The sequence below is a fragment of the Coenobita brevimanus genome, chromosome 67 (genome assembly GCF_032717465.1).
Source record: "Coenobita brevimanus isolate Jiangsu-jjx chromosome 67, ASM3271746v2, whole genome shotgun sequence".
In the NCBI taxonomy this organism is placed as follows: Eukaryota; Metazoa; Arthropoda; class Malacostraca; order Decapoda; family Coenobitidae; genus Coenobita; species Coenobita brevimanus.
The window spans coordinates 13,376,481-13,397,640 of record NC_137020.1 but is presented as its reverse complement, the minus strand read 5'-3'; positions in this window follow the sequence as shown (position 1 = coordinate 13,397,640).

The window sequence follows — 21,160 nt, the reverse complement described above, 5'->3', positions numbered from 1 at the left end:
ACTTTGAAATTTTACATGAAATATGTAAACAATACAATATAAAGAAAATTAATATCTTGGCCTACCATCCAGCTTCCAATGGATTGGTGAAAAGGCAGAATAAAAAAAATATTAGATGTACTACGGCACATTCTCAATGAAAATTACGCAAACTGGGATGACTGGATCCCCAGAGCTGAAGCATCACTTAATTGTGCAGTTAATAAATCAATAGGAGATACACCTCATTTTATCCTTTACGGGTCAGACAAACGTCTCCCTTATGAGACGTAAGAGGGCGAGCAAATTCCCATATATAATTATGACAATTATCCTAAACTTCACTTACGTGAATTTCAAGAAATACAAAGGTAAAGAAACAGTTAGCGATGTCCAAGGAAGAAATGACAGAATCATTTAATAAGAAGGCAAAAGAATCAAATCAGCCTAGGTGATATTGTCTATAGCCTCCTTCACACTGGAAATAACAAACCGTCACCTAAATTTGAAGGCCCATACAGGGTAATCAAGAGAAGAGACAATATGGTAGTGATTAAGTCACTATCGAGTGACGAAGAAGAAGAAAAAAGTTCTCAAGAAATTTAGTTTGCAACTATAAAACACCAGAAACGACCGAAAACCTTAGTACACACGGTGAAGATATGCCTGAAGCAATCGACACATACTGGAATAAACTGCGGTCGCATACCAAACAGACAAACTTGGGTGCAACCAATACAGCTCTCACCATAACTAGCCATTTACATGACTTAGGAATCGATTTAGACTCCTTTTATAGGTAATAGGATTAAACAGGCCAAGGAATCTGTATTATTCATCATCATTATCATCACCCTTAGTGTAACTTGATAACAACAGTGAATTAGATCTCTAAAACAGTTGTTCTTTCGGTAGGTAAAGATGAGGCGAATAATTCCATGGATCATGTTCCTGTTGATATCATGAGGATCACCTTACATCCTCAACATGTAGTCCAGCAAGGGTGCCTGATAGCCCCAACAGCCTCAACAGCAATAGTACAGGACATAATAAGTACCGAAGTTAGTTTGGACTTACTGCAAGACATACCAATAATGTTACAGAAAATATCAGGACCACTTAGAACTCCGGAAGCGGTATTAAAACACCCTTCTTCACATGATCACCCCACACAGGAGAGAAGCTGAATTAATCAAATTAACTGACTGAAAGCTAGAACAGGCTAAGCACGTAATGATCACCATGAGCCAGGATATCCCATCAGCTGAGAATAACACACTTGAGACAGGAAACGACATCATAGATACACGTAACAGACGCGGTTTGTTCGACCTAGGTGGAGCAGTTTTAGGCAACATTTTTGGACTAGCTACAGAAAATGACCTAAAGGAAATACATAACAAGTTTAACAAAATAGCACAAATTCTCTCATACCAACATAAGTTAGCTGATACTCAGAACACCTTAATGCTGACGACTGTAAAGAACCTAAGGAAGGCACAAGCATCAACTCTAGGAATTGTGGAGAAAGTAAATGCACTAGAAGGTAACAGTACACTATTCCAACATCTCTCTTTGATCATAGAACATATTGACGTAATAATACTGCAGTTAGAGGATACTAGAGCTCAGTATCAGGCCTTCATGAAATGAATTGCTAATGCTGTTAACGGAAAGATCACCATTAATTTAGTACCCATTCACAACCTCCGGCAAATAATTAATGAAGGCATACCTAAGCATGGGTCGAAACCTTTGTCTGAGGGAAAAAATCTGATGTTATATTATCCATATTTGGAAGCAACGCTCACAACAACATCAATAGTAGTTCATGTACCATTCATAACAGGTTATTTTTTCACAGTCTATCAAATATACCCTTTTCCTTCTAAGAAAGATGACTCATTAGTTATCATCAACATCAAAATAGAAGTCATCATGGTCTCCAAGGAACAGGACGCCGTCACTTTCCGTATTAAAACAATAATTGAACACAAATGTCGCACATCATTACATGCATTTCACCTTTGTCCTGCGTACATCTTCACGTTTCAGCCAGCTGAGCCAGTCCCTTGTGAAATGGCCATCATAAAAGATCATGACATCCCTCATCATTGAAACTTCACATTTGCTCCAGATAAACCGATCCATCATCAACACATTGGACATTCACAGTTCTTCTATTTCACTCAAAACACATCAGTTTTTGTGACTTGCCCAGACACACCTCCAGCCCATACATCAGCATCTGGTTTATAAATCTCAACAGATTACTGTGGAGTCCTGACACCTACATTATCCACCTTGCCCACTAAAAACCATTATCCCATTTTCAACCACACACAAATACTTCCAGCCATTGCCTAGGATGAACTTAAATGTAAGTGCACACATTAAGTTGACTTCACCCAAGTATGAAACCATGCAATTAATAAATCAGATAATACAACCGTGGGAAGAATACAGTAGGACACAATCTGGCCGCACTATGGAGTGGTACTACTACTCTGCGGCCAGGTTGTGTTAGGAAGAATACTTCCACCGTATTCCCTGCGTGTCGTATAAGGCGACTAAAAGGGGAGGGGTGAGGGGACTAGGGACCCCCTCCTCTGTTTTTTAGTTCCTAAAAAGAGGCAGGCCAGAGATAGGGATGGGGGTTTGAGTTATCCCCGTACCCTGAAGATTGGGTCTATGAATGTGCATGGATGTAGTACGATTGAGGCTAAAAGGGAGGAGACTGGGAGAATGTTTGTGAGAAGAAAGTTGGATGTGTTAGCTTTGAGTGAAACGAAGATGAAAGGGAAGGGTGAGTCTATGATTGCAAGTGTGACTGGAAGATTGTCTGGCGTTGATAGAGGAAGGGCAAGAGAAGGTGTGGCCTTGTTAGTGAGTCCGGAAGTACAGCAGTGTGTGACTGAATGGAAGGAGGTGTCATCGAGACTGATGTGAGTGAAAGCGAAATTTGAACGTGAGTTGTGAGTGTTTGTGAGTGCATATGGGCCTGGTAGTGAAAGGGATGAAGAAGAGAGGGAGTCTTTCTGGAATGATGTTGATGAGTGTCTGCAGAGTTTTGGAGCGAATGTGAATGTGGTAATGATGGGAGATCTGAATGCTAGAGTGAGAAATGTAGCATTTGAAGGCGTAGTTGGTATGCATGGGGTGCCTGGAAGAAATGAAAATGGGGAACGAATGATAGGGATGTGTGTTGAGCGAGAGATGGTGATTGGAAATACGCTGTTTGAGAAGAAAGATATTTATAAGAATACATGGGTGAGACAGGAGGGTGGAAGGGTTGTTGATAGAGCTTTGATGGACTATGTGGTTGTGTCTAGGAACGTAATAGGAAGATTGTTAGATGTGAGAGTTCTGAGAGGGGAGGGTGGAGGTATGTCTGACCACTACCTAGTGGAGGGAAAGTTAAGAGTAGGTAAGAGATGGGTGAGAGCTAGGAGGGTTAGGTGTGGCAGGGAGGTTTTGAAAGTAAGTGAGTTGGATAAAAGAGAGAAAATGATAGAGTATCAGGAGAAATTGAAAGATGAGTGGAACGCAGTGAAAGATCGGGAAAATGGCAGTGTGGAGGAGGAATGGCAGTTGATTAAGAGTGCTGTGGTGGGGCATGCAGAAGAGGTGTGTGGTGTGAGACATGTGGGAGGTGGTGTAAGAAAAGGAAGTGAATGGTGGTGCGAGGAAGTAAATATGGCTGTGGCAGAGAAGAGACGTGCATATGAAGTGTGGCTGCAGAGGAAGGATGAGATGTCATATGAGAGGTATAACGAAAGGAGGAATAGGGCGAGAAGAGCTGTGCGTGATGCTAAAGTGGCAGCAGATGAGAGGTGGGGTAGGTGGCTGACTGAGAATTTTCAACAGAATAAGAAAATGTTTTGGAAGGAGGTGAAAAGGGTGCACTGCAGGTATGGATGGGTGTGCTATGGAATGCCTGAAGGGTGGTGGAGTGACTATTGTTGACTGGTTAGTAAGATTGTTGAATGTGTGCTTTGTGAAAGGTATGGTGCCAATTGACCGGGCAAGTGCTTGTGTGGTCCCATTGTATAAAGACAAGGGTGATAAGTATGAATGTACTAGCTTTAGGGGTATAAGTCTGTTGAGTGTTGTAGGTAAGGTTTATGGTAGAGTGTTAATTATGAGAGTTAGAGAGGGTCCAGAGGGAGTAATTGGTGATGAGCAGTGTGGCTTTAGGAGAGGGAGGGGATGCGTGGATCAGGTGTTTGCTGTGAGACAAGTGTGTGAAAAGTATTTAGCGAAAGGCTAGGATGTGTTTTGGGCATTCATGGATTTAGAGAAAGTGTACGACAGAATTGATAGGGAGGCTTTGTGGACTGTTTTAAGACTGTATGGACTTGATGGTAGGTTGCTAAAAGGGGTGAAAAGTTTTTATGTAAATAGTAGAGCGTGTGTAAGAGTGGGAAATGCTGTGAGTGATTGGTTTCCTGTGAGAGTGGGGCTGCGACAGGGATGTGTGATGTCGCCTTGGTTGTTTAATATTTATATGGATGGTGTTGTAAGAGAGGTGAATGCAAGAGTTTTAGGTGGAGGTCTGAGTCTGGTGAATGTCGATGGTGGAGAGTGGAATCTTAAGCAACTGCTGTTTGCAGATGATACTGCACTGGTGGCTGATTCAGAGGAGAGATTGAGACAGTTGGTAGAGGAGTTTGGAAGGGTGTGTGAAAGGAGGAAATTGAAAGTAAATGAGAATAAGAGTAAAGTGATGAAATGTACGAGGTTGATAGATGGTAGGGGGATGAATATAGTTTTGAATGGTGAGTTGCTTGAGGAGGTAGAGTGTTTTAAATATCTAGGGTCGCATGTTGCTATGGTTGGAAGAATAGATGCAGAAGTGAAGTTTAGAATAAATGAAGTAGGAAAGGTGCTGGGAGGAATGAAAAAAGTGTTTAGATGTCGTTCGTTTAGAATGGATGTAAAGAGAAGGCTGTATGAGGGTGTTGTGTTACCGACTGCGTTATATGGGGCTGAAACATGGAATATGGGTGTAGCAGTGAGGAAAAGGTTGAATGTAATGGAGATGAGGTGTCTGAGGAGTATGTGTGGATGGAGTGATGCGTATGGATCGAGTGCAAAATGATGAAGTGCAAAGGAGAACTGGAATTGTTCGGTAGAGTTGAGCAGAGGGTGTTGCGATGGTTTGGGCATATGGAGAGCATGGATAATGAGCGATTGGTGAAAAAGTTAATTAGATCTGATGTGAGAGGTGTAAGGCTGAGAGGGAGGCCACGAATAGGATGGATGGACAGTGTGAAGAGAACGCTGGATGCAAGAGGGATGTCTGTCGAGCAAGGAAGAGTGGCTGTGTGTGACAGAAATAAATGGAGAGAAATTGTGAATGAATAAATGATGACGCAGCCCTGAGGGGATATTCTCCTGCATTTGGTCTGATCAGCTAGTCAGGTCAGGCACGAGTAGGGGATGGGTCTATTATGATGTGGCAGGGGTAAACCAGCTCTGCTGTCGGGTCCTGCTGCGGATGTCACTGATTGCACTGCGCAGTTGACCCTTGTGTGGTGTGGTGTGGTGAGGATCTGTCCCTTCTCCCCTTTGGGGCTAAGATGAGAATGACTGTGTTTGAATGGATGAGTAAATGGGGAGTGTGTCGTCCTGTCTCGGCTACCTCCCTTTCCTTGGGGGAAGCAGCCTAGGTATATAGATAGATAGATAGATGTATACAGCCCAGCTCCAGTCATCTTTGTAATTTTCTCTACCATATTTACTGTATTGATTTTAGCCATGCACAGAATGCAAGCAAGGATTGCTAACCTGGAATTAGTGTTTAAGAACTGTTCTGTACAAGTGAGACAAAATAGAGTAAATATTGTATATATATCTTATATAAAATAACAAATATGGGTTATACATAATATATAGTAGACTTACTTTAATTCTACTATCATATCTCATTTATATATATATATATATATCTATATATATATATATATATATATATATATATATATATATATATATTGTTACATAGCCTATGATTTCATCATCCTTTGTGTAATTCTAACGTACAGTACGCTGCATGTTTGATCACGACCGTGTTCTACCTCACTCCCCCCTTCTCCTCCCTTATAGTAAAGTCGTTCTTTCTGTTGTTCAGAGCAGGCTTGTCAACTCTTTGTCCCCTATGGCTTCATTTGCGCGTCCTTCTTACAAGTTGTATCAAGCTCTGCCGGCCCCTATATAATGAGCTCAGTCTCTGCATTAATTGCCACTTAGATCTACTCCTCATTTTGTTCACATCTCTGTCCTCCCCTGTACAGTTGTTATTATTATTGTGAGTGCTCAGGAAGTCTCCAATCATCTAGCAGCTGTGTAATTTGAGTATGGGTGTTATTACATTTTTTCTTGTACTGTATAGCATGGGGTGTTAATTCGTGGGCCTGGTGAGGTTTTTGTGATTCATGTGTTTTAGGTGTCAGCCATTATTAATAATATTTTGTATCTGTAATAATATATCTTGCATTCACTGAGCATTATCCGGTTTTCTCATTTTATCAGGGCTGACTTAGATAAATTTACTCTTGCTAATTTCGTGTTAATAGAGGCTATTGCAGTTAACCATATATTTAACCTGTTTTTGCCATTACATTATCCTTATGAGTCCTGAATGTTTAGTTGTTAGTTTGTGCATTAAACTTTAACTTGTAATTTTATCTAACTCTTTTGTTTTGAACCTGGAACTTTACGGGACAGTAGTGATTTTTAGTATTCTCACTTAAAGTGTTCATTATCTCTCTCTGTTCCGTAACAATATATATATATATATATATATATATATATATATATACAGTAAGTCCCTCTCTTATATATTGTATAACTGACTACAGTAGACTTGCCATTGTATTATTTTAATATTGCTATTATACATATACAATTTTATAACTACATTATCCCAATTATGTAACGTTACAGTATTATGTATTTCACTTGACTGCCTTACAAATTGATTGTTATAGTATGCATTAATATGTTATGACAATATTTACTATTGATGGTACGCCAGTTTCGCGTGACCGAGCGATATGTATGTGTAATTATAACACAGTACTGTATGTAACAATATAGCTATAGGTAACAATATGTAAAACAGGTAGTTATGTCTGAGTTCTCCAGGAAGAGTTACAAAACACATCCTTTTACCTAGACGAACCAGGAATGTCAATCCACATAATGTATATCCACAACCTTTGTAGTCCCAGTCCATCAAGAATCCTTAACCGTACGATATATCTCAAACTTCTTCATAGTCCAGACGAACAAGCATTTCATGACGTATTCTAACTCGTGGAGTAACCAGCCCTAGCCAGCTAGTCTACGTGATAGGAAATTTGCCAGACATACACATCTTCCCCATGCTGTATATGCTGTCGGAGAGATTCCCTTCAGGTCAGAGAGAGAGAGAAAGGGGAGAGAAGGGCTAGGGAGAAGGTCCGACATCAGGGTTATGCTCTGCTGAACTGTAACTCACCTTTTATAACTGTGTTCAATAAACTTAGCAACCCAAGAGTCCTGTAACACACCACGTTGACACTACGTCTCACTACTTTATTCTGGGTGAGCTTAATGATCTATAATCGATTGCCCTATCTCCCTACAATTACTTAACACCATGCTATCGAGATCTATTGTATCTGTCTTTCTGTCTATCTATCTATCTAGAGAGAGGAGGAGGCTCTATCTATCAATCTATCTACCTATTGTATCTATTTATCTGTCTATCCATCTATCTATCTATCTACCTATCTAGAGAGAGAGAAAGAGAGAGAGACTCCCAAACATTCCAGATATACGTTTTTGCATTACGTCTTAACTTCTTTGTGTGTGTGTGTGTGTGTGTGTGTGTGTGTGTGTGTGTGTGTGTGTGTGTGTGTTTCAGCTCAGACAGGCGAATCCATGTAACCCATATAATGCGACTGGCCTTTTAATATTTGAGCATAATCATGGAGGATCAGTAAGAGCTAACCTAAACCGAAATGGATTAATGCAATTCATTTAATCCTCTTAATACAGTTGGTCATATATATATATATATATATATATATATATATATATATATATATATATATATATATATATATATATATATATATATATATATATATATATATATATATATATATATATATATATATATATATATATATATATATATATATATATATATATATATATATGCACGTGGTGAAAATGAACAAAAATGTAACCTCCAGCTCAGGCTACAACCATTACAATGTCTTTTCTTGACTCAGGTTTGGAGTGTATAGTGCCCAGAGCATCACATTTGTCATTAAGGACGATTAACTACATAGTTGGTGAGGTGTGAAGTTTTTCAGTTATGAAATGCCATCAGCGAAGTAGGTTGGCCATCTGCCTTTAACTGTTCTGGACAACAGTAGCCTAAAGTCAGTTAGCTCCCCGGAACGAACTCCGGCGAGGTATTGTTTCTGGTCGAGTTTGTTTATCTGTTTCTTTGTTATTTGTTAGCAACATTACGGAAAAACGGCTGAGTAAAATTACATGAAACTTTCAAGATATTTGAGCACTGGTCCAAAAGGAAGTGATTAAATTTTCGAGGTAATCGAGTAACCTTGAAATATCAAAATCAAGGTCACGGATTTTAGATGCATGGGTTTTTCTGATATGGTTGTTTCTTTGTTACGAACATATTTTCCAAAATAGCCTGTTTTCAAACCTTCATACCTGAAAAGTATAGCAGTTAGTGAAACAAATTAAAGACCATATTACTCACCAACTCTTCTTGCGAATGAAGACATCATCAGGTCTGTAGTTATCGCATTCATAAGACATTTCCTTTCGTGTTGTTGCCTGACGTTTTGTTGTGGCATCGCCTGTAGGCCACATGACCAGCGGGTATTTGACCAAGATCCTCAAGATAGTGACATGAAAGGTACTGTGCACTAACCAAAGTGTCTGCCACCATCACCTGATACACTGTCCTCCTTGCACCTACAGTCTGAATAATTTGCATAGTTTGCAAGGAGTTTACGTGCCAGTTCTCCCTCAAACTCGCGCAGAGAGAGACCCTTACCCACAACCTCGCTGAAAAGTATGAAACTGCTCAGGATAGTGATATCAAGAAGGTATAGGAACGCCTTCTTGTAACACCCGCAGGACTTCTGGAGGAAATCAGTCTCGCTGATCTGCATGTCGGGATTATCAACAAGCCACAGGTTGCAGTTGTAGTCACTAACGCCATCTGGCTTGAACACAGGTTGCTTGGCCCTGAATAATCTTGCCTTTGTCCTGCATAATTCCCGTCTAAACTGTGGTAAGCATGTTCACCTTCCACTTGACAAGCCAGTGAATGACCAAAGTATTACCACATTTTCAGGTTAGCAGGTCACCTTTCTCAGTCTTTTCAGGGAAGAATGGAAAATTTCTTCTACTGGCATGGACACTTCCACATGTCCCAGTCCCATGTTCAAGTAAATACTTTGCCAACATCGAGGAGGTGTAATAATTATCAGTATACTGAATGGGGTTTTTGTTGAAGTACCAGTCCATCAGCACTTTTACTACTGCAGCAGAAACACCAGGAGGATCGTCACTTGGTATATCCACATCTGTAGTCGAATAAGCTCTTATGTCTTGCACATATCTAGTTTGGCAATCACATAATGCAAAGAACTTTAGTCCCAAACGGTGGCATTTGGAAGGTACACACTGTATAAATGCTAGACGTCCCAAGAACAGAACAAGTGACTCGTTGATCACAACTTTCTAAAAGCCTAACAAATTTCTCCTTCAGCATGGTAAGGATGGGCCTTATCTTCCACAACCTGTCATTGCGTTCTGGGCCATAATTTCTGTTGAAGCACAGAAACATTAGAATGGCTAGGTACCTTTCGCGGACCATATACTTACGAAAGACAGGCATGTGCACGATTTTGTCCACCGTCGAATAATTATGTTTCACATCCTTTTTCACGTAGGCCTTTTATCATTGTCAGTGCGAGCCACACATACATTTCCCCCATCTCTACTGGCTTCCACTCCATCATCTTAGAGCTTTCACTCACAGACATCTCTATGCAGCAAACAGAGATAGCCTGGTAGAAGTTGATCTCATCCACCAGGTACTACATGACTGTGGTGGTGAATATTACTTGGAGGAGTACTTGAATGATGATATACCTGCCCCCAAGTGATCCCTCTGAACACCTGCCCCTGTTGCATCAAAGGCAGGTAATCATGGCTCGAAACCTTCACCCTCCTCCCACACAAAAGTGTCAAGTCTGCCAACAATGGGGCTGCTTTGCCATGATATTGCCACACTTGCATGCCTCGTTGCACCTTGTGCACGCCCACACTCATAACGGCCAGGGGCACAACCGTGACTACTGCCAAGGGCGAAAGGAGGGAGGTGAAGGAGAGGTGGAGGTGGGAGAGGACAAGGATGATGACTCACCTGATTCAAGGACTGCCTGGGGTGATGCTGACTGACCACGTTGGCCACGCTTACCTTGAGCTGCCAAAGATCCCCATCTCCCCACATCTGAAGGGCAAAATTGTGGAGAAATGGCCCTTGAGATGTTTGGTTGTGGTGATAATGGTCGTGGCAGGGAGGGGCTGTGCCGCACTTCTCTCGAGCGCCATGGTAAGACGCGCCGGTGGCATTTATGTAGTACATGGCAGTTGCCCTCACCACCATCACCTTCATTTTCCACAGCTCTGAGCTGGTTCACCTCTGTATCAGAGGCAAAGGCGTCAGTGTCATAGGCCTTTCCAGCCTCCTGAAGCAATGTGAGGGATTTATTAGATGTCTCGGAATGGGCAGAGGTCAGACCACATGACAGGTCACTCCCAACATGATGACTTGCTTCTTTTTCTGAGGAAGTTTTGCCACTTTCCGATAAGCTACACACAGATAAGGCCAATGCTCGCCATATGGCACTATCACTGAGCCTTTTCCTAATATCCGTTGGCAGAAGTTTGGCAGGGGTGAGTGACGCAAGGGGACTGTGTGAGGCGCGGACGGAATCGGACGAGGAGGATTCAGAGGACATCGCTCTACACCTTGGGAAGGCACAGGACAGACTGAAGCACACTTGCATGCAGTGGTGGGAGTCTCTCCCTACCCTTTGGTGCCGAGGTCAAATAGCGGCCTGTTCAAACTGTGATGGGAATACATTTGCAGCTCCTCCCATCACCTGGCAGTCTCCGAACAACACTTTTGCAGCAGCAAATGGCGTCACCTGGCTCGTAGAGGTTAACTGTTCAGGACAATGGTAGCCTAACTTTAGTTAGGTACCTCGCCCAAAACGGAGTCCATCAAGGTATTTCTTTTGGTCTAGTTTCTTTGTTTGTTTGATTCTTTCTTTGTTTGTTTGTTAGCAGCATTACAGAAAAACGCCTGATTGAAATAACATGAATATTTCAGATATGTGAGCACTGGCCCTAAACTGAGTGACCTTGAAAGGTCAAAATCATGGTCACAGATTTTCAGAGGGCTATAACTTGAAACTGGTTGAAGATAGAGATATTTACTATTATCACCATGCAGGAAGTCCCATATGGACTTTCATTTGGCACCAAGACCTTTGACCTTGGGTGATCTTGAAAGGTCCAACTCAAGACCACAGACATTCAGGGGACTATAACTCGAAAGTGGTTGCAGCTAAATATTTACTATTATCATCATACAGGATGTCCCATATGTTTTTTTTTTTTTTAATCTTAAGTGACCTTGAAAGGCAAAACTCAAGGTCACGGATATTCAGGGGGCTATAACTCGAAGCTGACTGAAGACGGATATACCTCCAATTGTCAAGATATAGGAAGTCTCATATGGGCTTTCATTTCGCACTATGACCTTTAACTTTGAGTGATCGCGAGGGGTTTGTTGTGCCTGGCACCGCACATTCACTTGAAACAGATTGTTGCTGGACCTGTTCCTAACTTTACTCTTCATTTCCTGCTCTGTTTCCTTATTTCATGAATTCAGATTTTAGTATTCTTCTTTGTCATGCATGAAGCTAAAGTTTTTATTGTTTCTGCCTTCCTGGCTTGAAATACCCTTGCCTTATTTTTACTTTCATCCTATATTTGCATTCTGAAATGTAAATCTGCTTTTTTTTTTCCCATTTCGTTTTCTGCTTTCATTTTCTTTGTTTTTGCTTCCCTTTCTCGCCTCTGCTGGGACATTCTAATGTGTTATTCATTTTTCCCATGCATATTTTACATATGAACTTTCGCTTTATTTTGTATTACAAGAACATTCCACGTTTCCACTTATTTCAAAATGCCCTTCCTCGTCCACTTCAGTCTCTCTCTCTCTCTCTCTCTCTCTCTCTTATATCGCTAGTTTATTCCTTTTCTCCTCATGTGCCCTTCATGAATTTCTCCTTCCTCTGCTCTCGCCCGTTATTTCTCCTACATATCCTCCCCTGCCTGTCTGAGCTCTTTAACAGCGAAGCTTGAAGGTTACAGGCTGAGCAGGTAAGGGAGTAAGGGAGAGGAGAAGGGGGAGGAAGGAGTAGAATTGTGCGGGCTTAGAGGTAAAGAGGAGGGATAGAGACATTGAGGGAGGAAACTAGCGTAAGTGAGGGTTGGAAAGAGGGGCAGACACGGGGGAAGGAAGGGATGAATGGGGTAAGCGAAAAGATAGATAGAGGGATAGATAAATAGAGAGAGGGGGGGGAGAGGACCCGATAATCATTCAGTCATGTTTTCTTCATCAGGAGAGTAGGAGTTCAGGGCCAAGCTACTTTGTTTGGGAAATTCAGGCGAGTTTCATCATCCTCAATCGCCCGTGAGTGGAATTATGTGAGCAGTAGACCCAAGCCATTACTTAAATGTAAACCCTTATGGACACTACCTGCCAGGAGCACCTTAACTCACCAGACCACCACCAGGCATCATATATTTATATGATTATCACTCAGCATAGTAAATCGTTTCAAAAGTTGCGGGAAAATATTTGGTTTGTCATAAGTGTAAACTCTCCTAATGGTAGCTGCATCTAGTGAGTGAAGGTGGTGCCCCAATTTACCACATTATAGTTAAGAAATCATCATGCCTCCATCGACATATTGTTCTTTCATATACAGTATTCCAGTATATCAGTCACCATCCATGTGGTGGTGGGTGGTAGACTAAAGCCCCAGTCGAACAGGGCAGTACTTTCACTGCACTAGTAAGCAACCGGGTGTTTAGCACTGAGGCATCTGCGGACTTCTTGAGTCAAGCTAAGGACAGCAGGCCTCTTGCAAATTCTGCTGGAGAGACAGTATTACCTGTAAACAGTGTAGGGGTGACACTGGGCAACACACCTAAACTTTCTACCTATGCCCAGCAAGACTGTATGAGAGTTAGAGATCAACTATACTCAGTGGGTGTAACATCTAAGGTCCCAGTAAAGCATTCATTAGTAACACAGATTATTTAAGATCAACCTGAAGTCCTGATGGTAAATCTACGGGTTCACATCTCACACCGCAGTGGATGAAATGCTGGCGACAGGGAGAGCTGGAGCTCCCGTTTCATCAGCTCTCGGGACTCGCTTGTGACCATCCCCCATTTGCTGAAGTTTTTCCAGTGTTTCAGTTACACAAAGAGTAGGCCAGCATGCTCTCCTATACACTTTTTTCCAATTTCAACACCATTCTACATGCACATTACAATAGACAGAAACACTGGAAATGGAAGCTATCTATATATGTTTGCTGAAGATGCAAAAATACAAAGGAGAATTACTAACAGATTCTTGCGGAGAGCTACAAGAAGAATTTAATAAACTTCATGAATGGAGCAATAAATGGCAAATGGAATTCAATGTGGACAAGTGTCATGTAATTATGGTAAAAGTGAAAACAGACCAGACTGGGGATAATGATAAGTTAAGAAGTTCAATCCTAAACATATCAGTAAGGGAGAAGGACCTAGGAGTGATTATCAATAACAGACTATCTCCAGCTGACCACATTAGTGAGAAGGTACGGAACATGTATACATTGTTTGCGAATATGAGAATAGCATTCATGTACATAAATGAAGACACGCTGAGAAAGATAATAACATCATTAATCAGATCAACCTTGGAGTATGCATCAGTAGTCTAGAATCCTCATCTCAAAAAACACGTAGATAAGATTGAAAAAGTACAAAGGGCTGCTGCAAGACGGGTACCAAGCTTAAGTTAAGGGATGTAAGCTACGAAGAAAGACTAGAAAAACTGAATCTACCAATACTACAGGACAGAAGGAAAAGAGGGGACATGATTATGCTATATAAATGCATCTCAGGGAAAGAGGAAATAGACATAAATTAGTATATAGCCTATGGGGAAGCATCAGCAAGAGAACACTGCAAAAACTATGTAAAAAGAGACATGATAAAGACATAAGGAAGTTCAGCTTCCCAAATAGGGCAACTGATCAGTGGAATGCACTACCGATTGAAATAGTGTGTTCCAAAATAATTCATAAATTTAAGGATATGTATGATAAAAATTGTTTAATACACGGGACAGAACGAGATTGATTATTCCTGTAAAGATACAATTAGATAAGAACAATTATGTAAGGTAAGGTAAGGACTTCCTGCTCCAAAATAAGAAAAATGGCATATTAACACCAGACCTCAGAGTGCTGGGAAGAGGAGAGGCCATAAAGGTTCCACTGTCTGCTCCTCTCCCTTTGACGACCAAGTGAGATGCATGGGACCATTGCCTGGTTCCTTCCCTATTCATTTGTGAAACATTCGTAGCCTTTCCTCAAATTTTCTGTCTGTTGTACACCTCCCTTCCTTTCAACCTCGCCGTTTCTTCCTCAGTGAGACTCAGCTGTCTGAAATGACTAATAGCAAACTCCTCTCTGTATTTTCCCGTTCTCTCTATACTCTCTTCAAAGACAATGGTGGCTGCTGCGTGTATGTACAGAACAATATATTTTGCTCTCATGTTCATGAACTTGATTCTTCTGAATTCTTCGCACTCTGGCATTGGCTTTGGTGTCATTCTCTGACTAAATATATCTGTGCTCTGTACATATCCCATAATTCTACCGACAATGAAAAATTCTTTGACTAGCATCGAAGATAGAACACATCCTGTCAATTTCTCCCTTCTCTGAAATCTCCATTTTAGGCGATTTCTGTGTTCACCACCACCTCTGGCTCCTCTCCATCCACTGATCCACCAGGTGAACAAGCCTACATCTTTTCCATTGTTAATTACCTGCAGAAGCTTGTAAAGCACTCTACCTATATCCCTGACCATCATGGAGGGAGTTCCAACATACTTGACCTCTTCCATACAACTAAAGCTTCTACTTTCTGTGTTACTCTTTTCTCTCAGTTGGACTCTGATCACAGCCTTACTATCTTAACCAGTCCTACTGCTCCAGTAAAGCCTGTGGACTCTCCCTAGAAGCAGCAGCTTGTGCACTTTTGAGCGTGCTGATTGAGACGCCCTCAGGCTGTGTTTCTGTTATTTTCCCCTTCAATGATTATTGTTTCCTTGGGTGAGAGCCATCTGGGTGTGCCTCAGGCATTATGGAGGTTTTTCTCTTAGGCTTGGACGTATACATTCCTTACTCTTCTCATGCTGCTAATCAAAATAATAATAGTTTAATCACGCTTATTCTAATGCTGTCTTCAACAAGGCCCACAAAAGGTGTGGGAGCCAACCCACGCCAGACTCAAATATCCAATAGTCCTCTGTGTGTGTGTGTGTGTGTGTGTGTGTGTGTGTGTGTGTGTGTGTGTGTGTGTGTGTGTGTGTGTGTGTGTGCGTGTGTGTGTGTGTGTTCTTACCTAATTGTTCTTACCTAATTCTATCTTTACAGGAATGAGTCAAGCTCGTACTGTCCCGTGTCTTAAACCATATTTATCGTACATATCCTTAAATTTGTGAATTGTTTTAGCACACACTATTTCATTCGGTAGTGCATTCCATTGATCAATTGCTCTGTTTGGGAAACTGAATTTCCTTACGTCTTTATCACCTCTCTTCTTATGCAGTTTTTTGCAGTGTCCTCTTGCTGATGCTTCTCCATATGTCAAGTAATCATTTATGTCTATTTTCTCCTTCCCTGATGTGCATTTATATAGCATTATCATGTCACCTCTTTTCCTTCTCTCCTGTAGTGTTGGTAGATTCAGTTTATTTAGTTTTTTTCGTAGCTTAGGTCCCTTAAGCTTGGTATCCATCTTGTAGCGGCCCTTTGAACTTTTTCAATCTTGTCTATGTGCTTTTTGAGATGAGGACTCCAGACTACTGATGCATATTCCAGGGTTGGTCTAATGAATGATGTTATTATCCTTCTTAGCATGTCTTCATTTATGTATGTGAATGCTATTCTCATATTTGCAAGCAGTGTATACATGTTCCGTACCTTCTCGCTGATGTGGTCAGCCTGAGATAGTCTGTTATTGATAATCACACCTAGGTCTTTCTCTCTTTCTCATGTGTATAGGGTTTTATTTCCTAATTTATAATCCCAATCAGGTCTTTTTCCACTTTTACCAAACTTGATTACATGACACTTGTCCACATTGAATTCCATTTGCCATGTACTACTCCATTCATGAAGTTTATTTAATTCTTCTTGTAGCTCTTTACAAGAGTCTGTGTTAGTAATTCTCCTTTGTATTTTTGCATCATCTGCAAACATATTCAGATAGCTCTCATTTCCAGTGTTACTGTTTATATCATTGATATACACTAAAAACATGATTGGTGCCAGCACTGAACCATGTGGTACTCCACTAGTCACTTCTTTCCATGATGAGTAGTTTCCTCTTAGTACTGTTCTCATTTCTCTTTTTATGAGAAAGTCTTGCGTACAACAAAACAGTTTGCCTCGAATTCCTCCTTGATGGTACAGTTTCCATAAAAGTCTTTGGTGTGGTACTGTGTCAAAAGCTTTCGTGAAATCTAAATAGATACTGTCCACCCATCCTTCCCTTTCCTGTATTGTGTTTATTACTCTGTCATAGTAGCTCAACAGATTAGTAACACATGATTTTCCTTTTCTGAAACCAAACTGTCTTTCTGTTATCATACTGTGTTCTTCTAGATGATTTACCCAAGCTTTTCTTATAAGATTTTCTAATACCTTGCTTACAACACTGGTCAGTGATACTGGTCGGTAGTTGAGTGGATTTTGTCTATTTCCCTTTCTTGAATAAGGGGACAATATTTGCTTTTTTCCAAATATCAGGTAGTTTACCTTGACTCAAGGATTTTTTGAAAATTAAAAATAATGGTTTACTTAACTCCTTTGCACATTCTCGTAGTACCCAATATGAAATTTCATCAGGACCACTTGCTTTTCCTCTGTCTAATCTACTTAACTCCTCCTGTATTACTTTTTCTGCTATTTGTATATCTGGTAGTATGTGTGGACATGCATGTTCCACATAGTCCCTCTCAAAAATTTTTTCTTCTGTAAAATCTAATCGGAAATTCTTATTTAGTGCTTCACAAATATCTTTCTCTTGTGTATAAGTGATTCCCTCGTCCGTAATTGATTGTATTATATCTTTTACTTTGGTTTTGCTTCTGATATAGCTGTAAAACAGCTTTGGTTGATCACTACTTTTATTTATTATATCCTCCTCAAACTATTTTTGGGCTTCCCTCCTTATTCTTGTAAAATCGTTTCTTGCCTGTTTGTAATTATTATACGACCTTTCACTATTGTGTCTTCTGTATCTATTCCACAACAAACCTCTTCTTTCTTTTGATTTTTTACATTCTTTATTGAACCATTTCTGTATTTTCTTATCTGCTTCTTTGTGCTGTGGGATGTACTTCTGGACTCCTGTTTCATAAAATTCACGGAATTTTTTATATACAGCATTTAAATCTTGTCCTCTAAGCTCATTTTCCCAATCAACTTCTAAGAAATACTTCTTTAGGTCTTGATAATTTCCCTTTTTATAGTTTAGGCTCCTTTTGTAACTGTCATTGCTGTTTACTACGTCATATACTATCCTGAAGTTATAATTTAGTACTGCATGATCGCTTTTGCTGAGTGGAGGGTGATATATTAAACTGTCAAATATCATTTTCTTGCCTAGTAAATATTAGATCTAGCACTGAAGGCACATCAAGTCCTCTTTTTCTGGTGGTTTCCCTCACATGTTGCGTTAGAAAAATCTCTTGCACGAGATCCAGGAGCTTTTGGTCCGAACAGCTTTCTTGGCTAATTATATCTAGAGTATTCCAATTTATATTTGTATTAAAATCCCCAGTTAGTATAATTCTTTCAGATTTCTCTTCCATTTTATGTAGTAATGATCTTAAACTCTGAATTGTACTCTCTGCCAGGTCCTCATATTCATCTCTTTCCCATGTATTTGATCTGGGTGGCATGTTCAAATTGGCTACAATTACTTTACCTTCAGATGTGTTGATCTCTACTGCAATCAGTTCTACTTGTGATGGTATATCTAGTTTTATTTCATTGACTTTCAGATTTTTCTTAGTTAATATTATAATTCCTCCTCCTTTTTTTAAATTTCTGTCTCTTCTCCATATATTGTATTCCTTTAAGTTTAGTATGTCATTGGATATCCTTGGTGTTAATTTTGTTTCAGTTAGGCATATTATTTGTGGTTCATTTTCTCTGACATAATCATTCATCTCCAGTAATTTACATACCATTCCATCCACATTTGAGTACATCACCTTTATCATCTTGTTTATATACTTGTCATGACATGGTTCTACTACCTTCCTCCTTTTTATTCCATCCTGTTTGTGTACCACTTTCGTACTTGCAATCCTATTACTTTGTAAAAAAAAAAAAAAAAATTCTTCTCCTCTTCTGATCTTCCCTCATTTTTTGTTTTTGCCTCCTCCCTTTTCTCTTTCAGTAATTCCAGTTCCTCTTGTGTTAGGCATCTTTTTATCCATACATTTTTGAACTCCTCGTTCTCCATAAGATTCTTTGCATTTTTTAGTATCTCTTCCACAGTGTTTACACTCTGGAAAGTCACCTTTAGAGGTCTTGTCTTGTTTTTCTCATATTTCCCTAACCTTTTGTGTTCCTCTATGTCTTTACTACAGATTTCCTCTGATACTTCCTTCAGTAAGCTCATTACATTTGCCATCTCCTTTTTGTCTCTTATAATCTTGTTTTTTACTTCTTCCTCTTCTATACCAGTGATTACTATAGATTTGTTTATATCTACTGAATCTCTGACTAACTTTGGATTGTTTTGGATTATTCTTTTCACTTCCTTTTTAATGCTTTTTTCCTCCAGCCTTGTTTCTAAGTCTTTCTTTACTTTCACCATTTCAGCATACGTGGTTTCCTCATCATTTTTGAAGCTTTGCACAGCTTCATTCACCTGTGTTATCTTCTCCTCAAAATCACTGCTCTGGTCAATAAGACTGCTTACTTGCCTAATTGTCTCTGTGTCATTTTTGAACTCTTCCATAATACTCTCGTGATTGACTACTGTACTTCCCATTTCACTCACTTTCTTCCTAAGGGTATTCAATTCCACTGTTAATTCACTGGTGGTTGTGTCTTTCTTGTTGGCCTCCCTTCCTAGTTTTTCTATTTATTCCTTTTGCAAGTGCATCTGCTTCTTTATTTCATCAATTTCATTTTTGAAAGCCATTTCTAGTTTGTGTACACGTTCAACCAGTCTATTATGAGTCTCCACTTCAACCAGTTCTTGGTAGAAATCATCATTTTGCTTTTTACCTTTATCCCTTTTCTTTTCCAAATTTGCTTTACTAAAGTATGTATCCATTTTGCACTACTAAAAGTACAGAGTATGTACTTACAATCCTCATGTTGATGTAGTCTAAACAAACCTCAGATGACTCAGCGCATTCTTTCGTCTTGGTTCTCTTTCCTGTTTGAACAAGTCTTGTTTAAACTTATTATTTCTTTCCTTTTAATAATGAAAAATCATTTAGTCTAACCTGGTACAGAGCTTGACTCATGCAAAGATACTAATTTAGGTAATGCCACTGGCTGTGTTGGTTCGGTACGGAGCACCGATGTCGCACGTCTGCCTCGATTGACTCCCTGTGTGTGTGTGTGTGTGTGTGTGTGTGTGTGTGTGTGTGTGTGTGTGTTTCAGCTCAGACAGGCGAATCCATGTAACCCATATAATGCGACTGGCCTTGTACTATTTGAGCATAATCATGGAGGATTAGTAAGAGCTAACCTAAACCGAAATGAATTAATGCAATTCATTTAATCCTCTTAATACAATTGGTCATATATATTAGTCGTCTGCACGTGGTAAAAATGAACAAAAATGTAACCTCCAGCTCAGGCTACAACCATTACAACGTCTTTTCTTGACTCAGGTTTGGAGTGTATAGTGCCCAGAGCATCACATTTGTCATTAAGGACGATTAACTACATAGTTGGTGAGGTGTGAAGTTTTTCAGTTATGTAATGCCATCAGGGAAGTAGGTTGGCCATCTGCCTTTAACTGTTCTGGACAACAGTAGCCTAAATTCTGTGAGTTAGCTCCCCGGGACGAACTCCGGCGAGGTATTGTTTCTGGTTGAGTTTGTTTGTTTATCTGTTTCTTTGTTATTTGTTAGCAACATTACTGAAAAACGGCTAAGTAAAATTACATGAAACTTTCAAGATATGTGAGCACTGGCCCAAAAGGAAGTTAAATTTTCGAGGTAATCGAGTGACCTTGAAATATCAAAATCAAGGTCACGGATTTTAGATGCCGGGGTTTTTCTGATATGGTTGTTCCTTTGTTACGGACATATTTTCCAAAATAGCCTGTTTTCAAACCTTCATACCTGAAAAGTATAGCAGTTAGTGAAACAAATTAAAGACCATATTACTCACCAACTCTTCTTGCGAATGAAGACATCATAATGTCTGTAGTTATCGCATTTATAAGACATTTCCTTTCGTGCTATTGCCTGACGTTTTGTTGTGGCAACGCCTGTAGGCCACATGACCAGCGGGTATTTGACCAAGGTCCTCAAGCTGGTGACATGAAAGGTACTGTGCACTAGCCAAAGTGTCTGCCACCATCACCTGATACACTGTCCTCCTTGCACCTACAGTCTGAATAATTTGCATAGTTTGCAAGGAGCTAACGTGCCAGTTCTCCCTCAAACTCACGCAGAGAGAGACCCTTACCCACAACCTCGCTGAAAAGTATGAAACTGCTCAGGATAGCG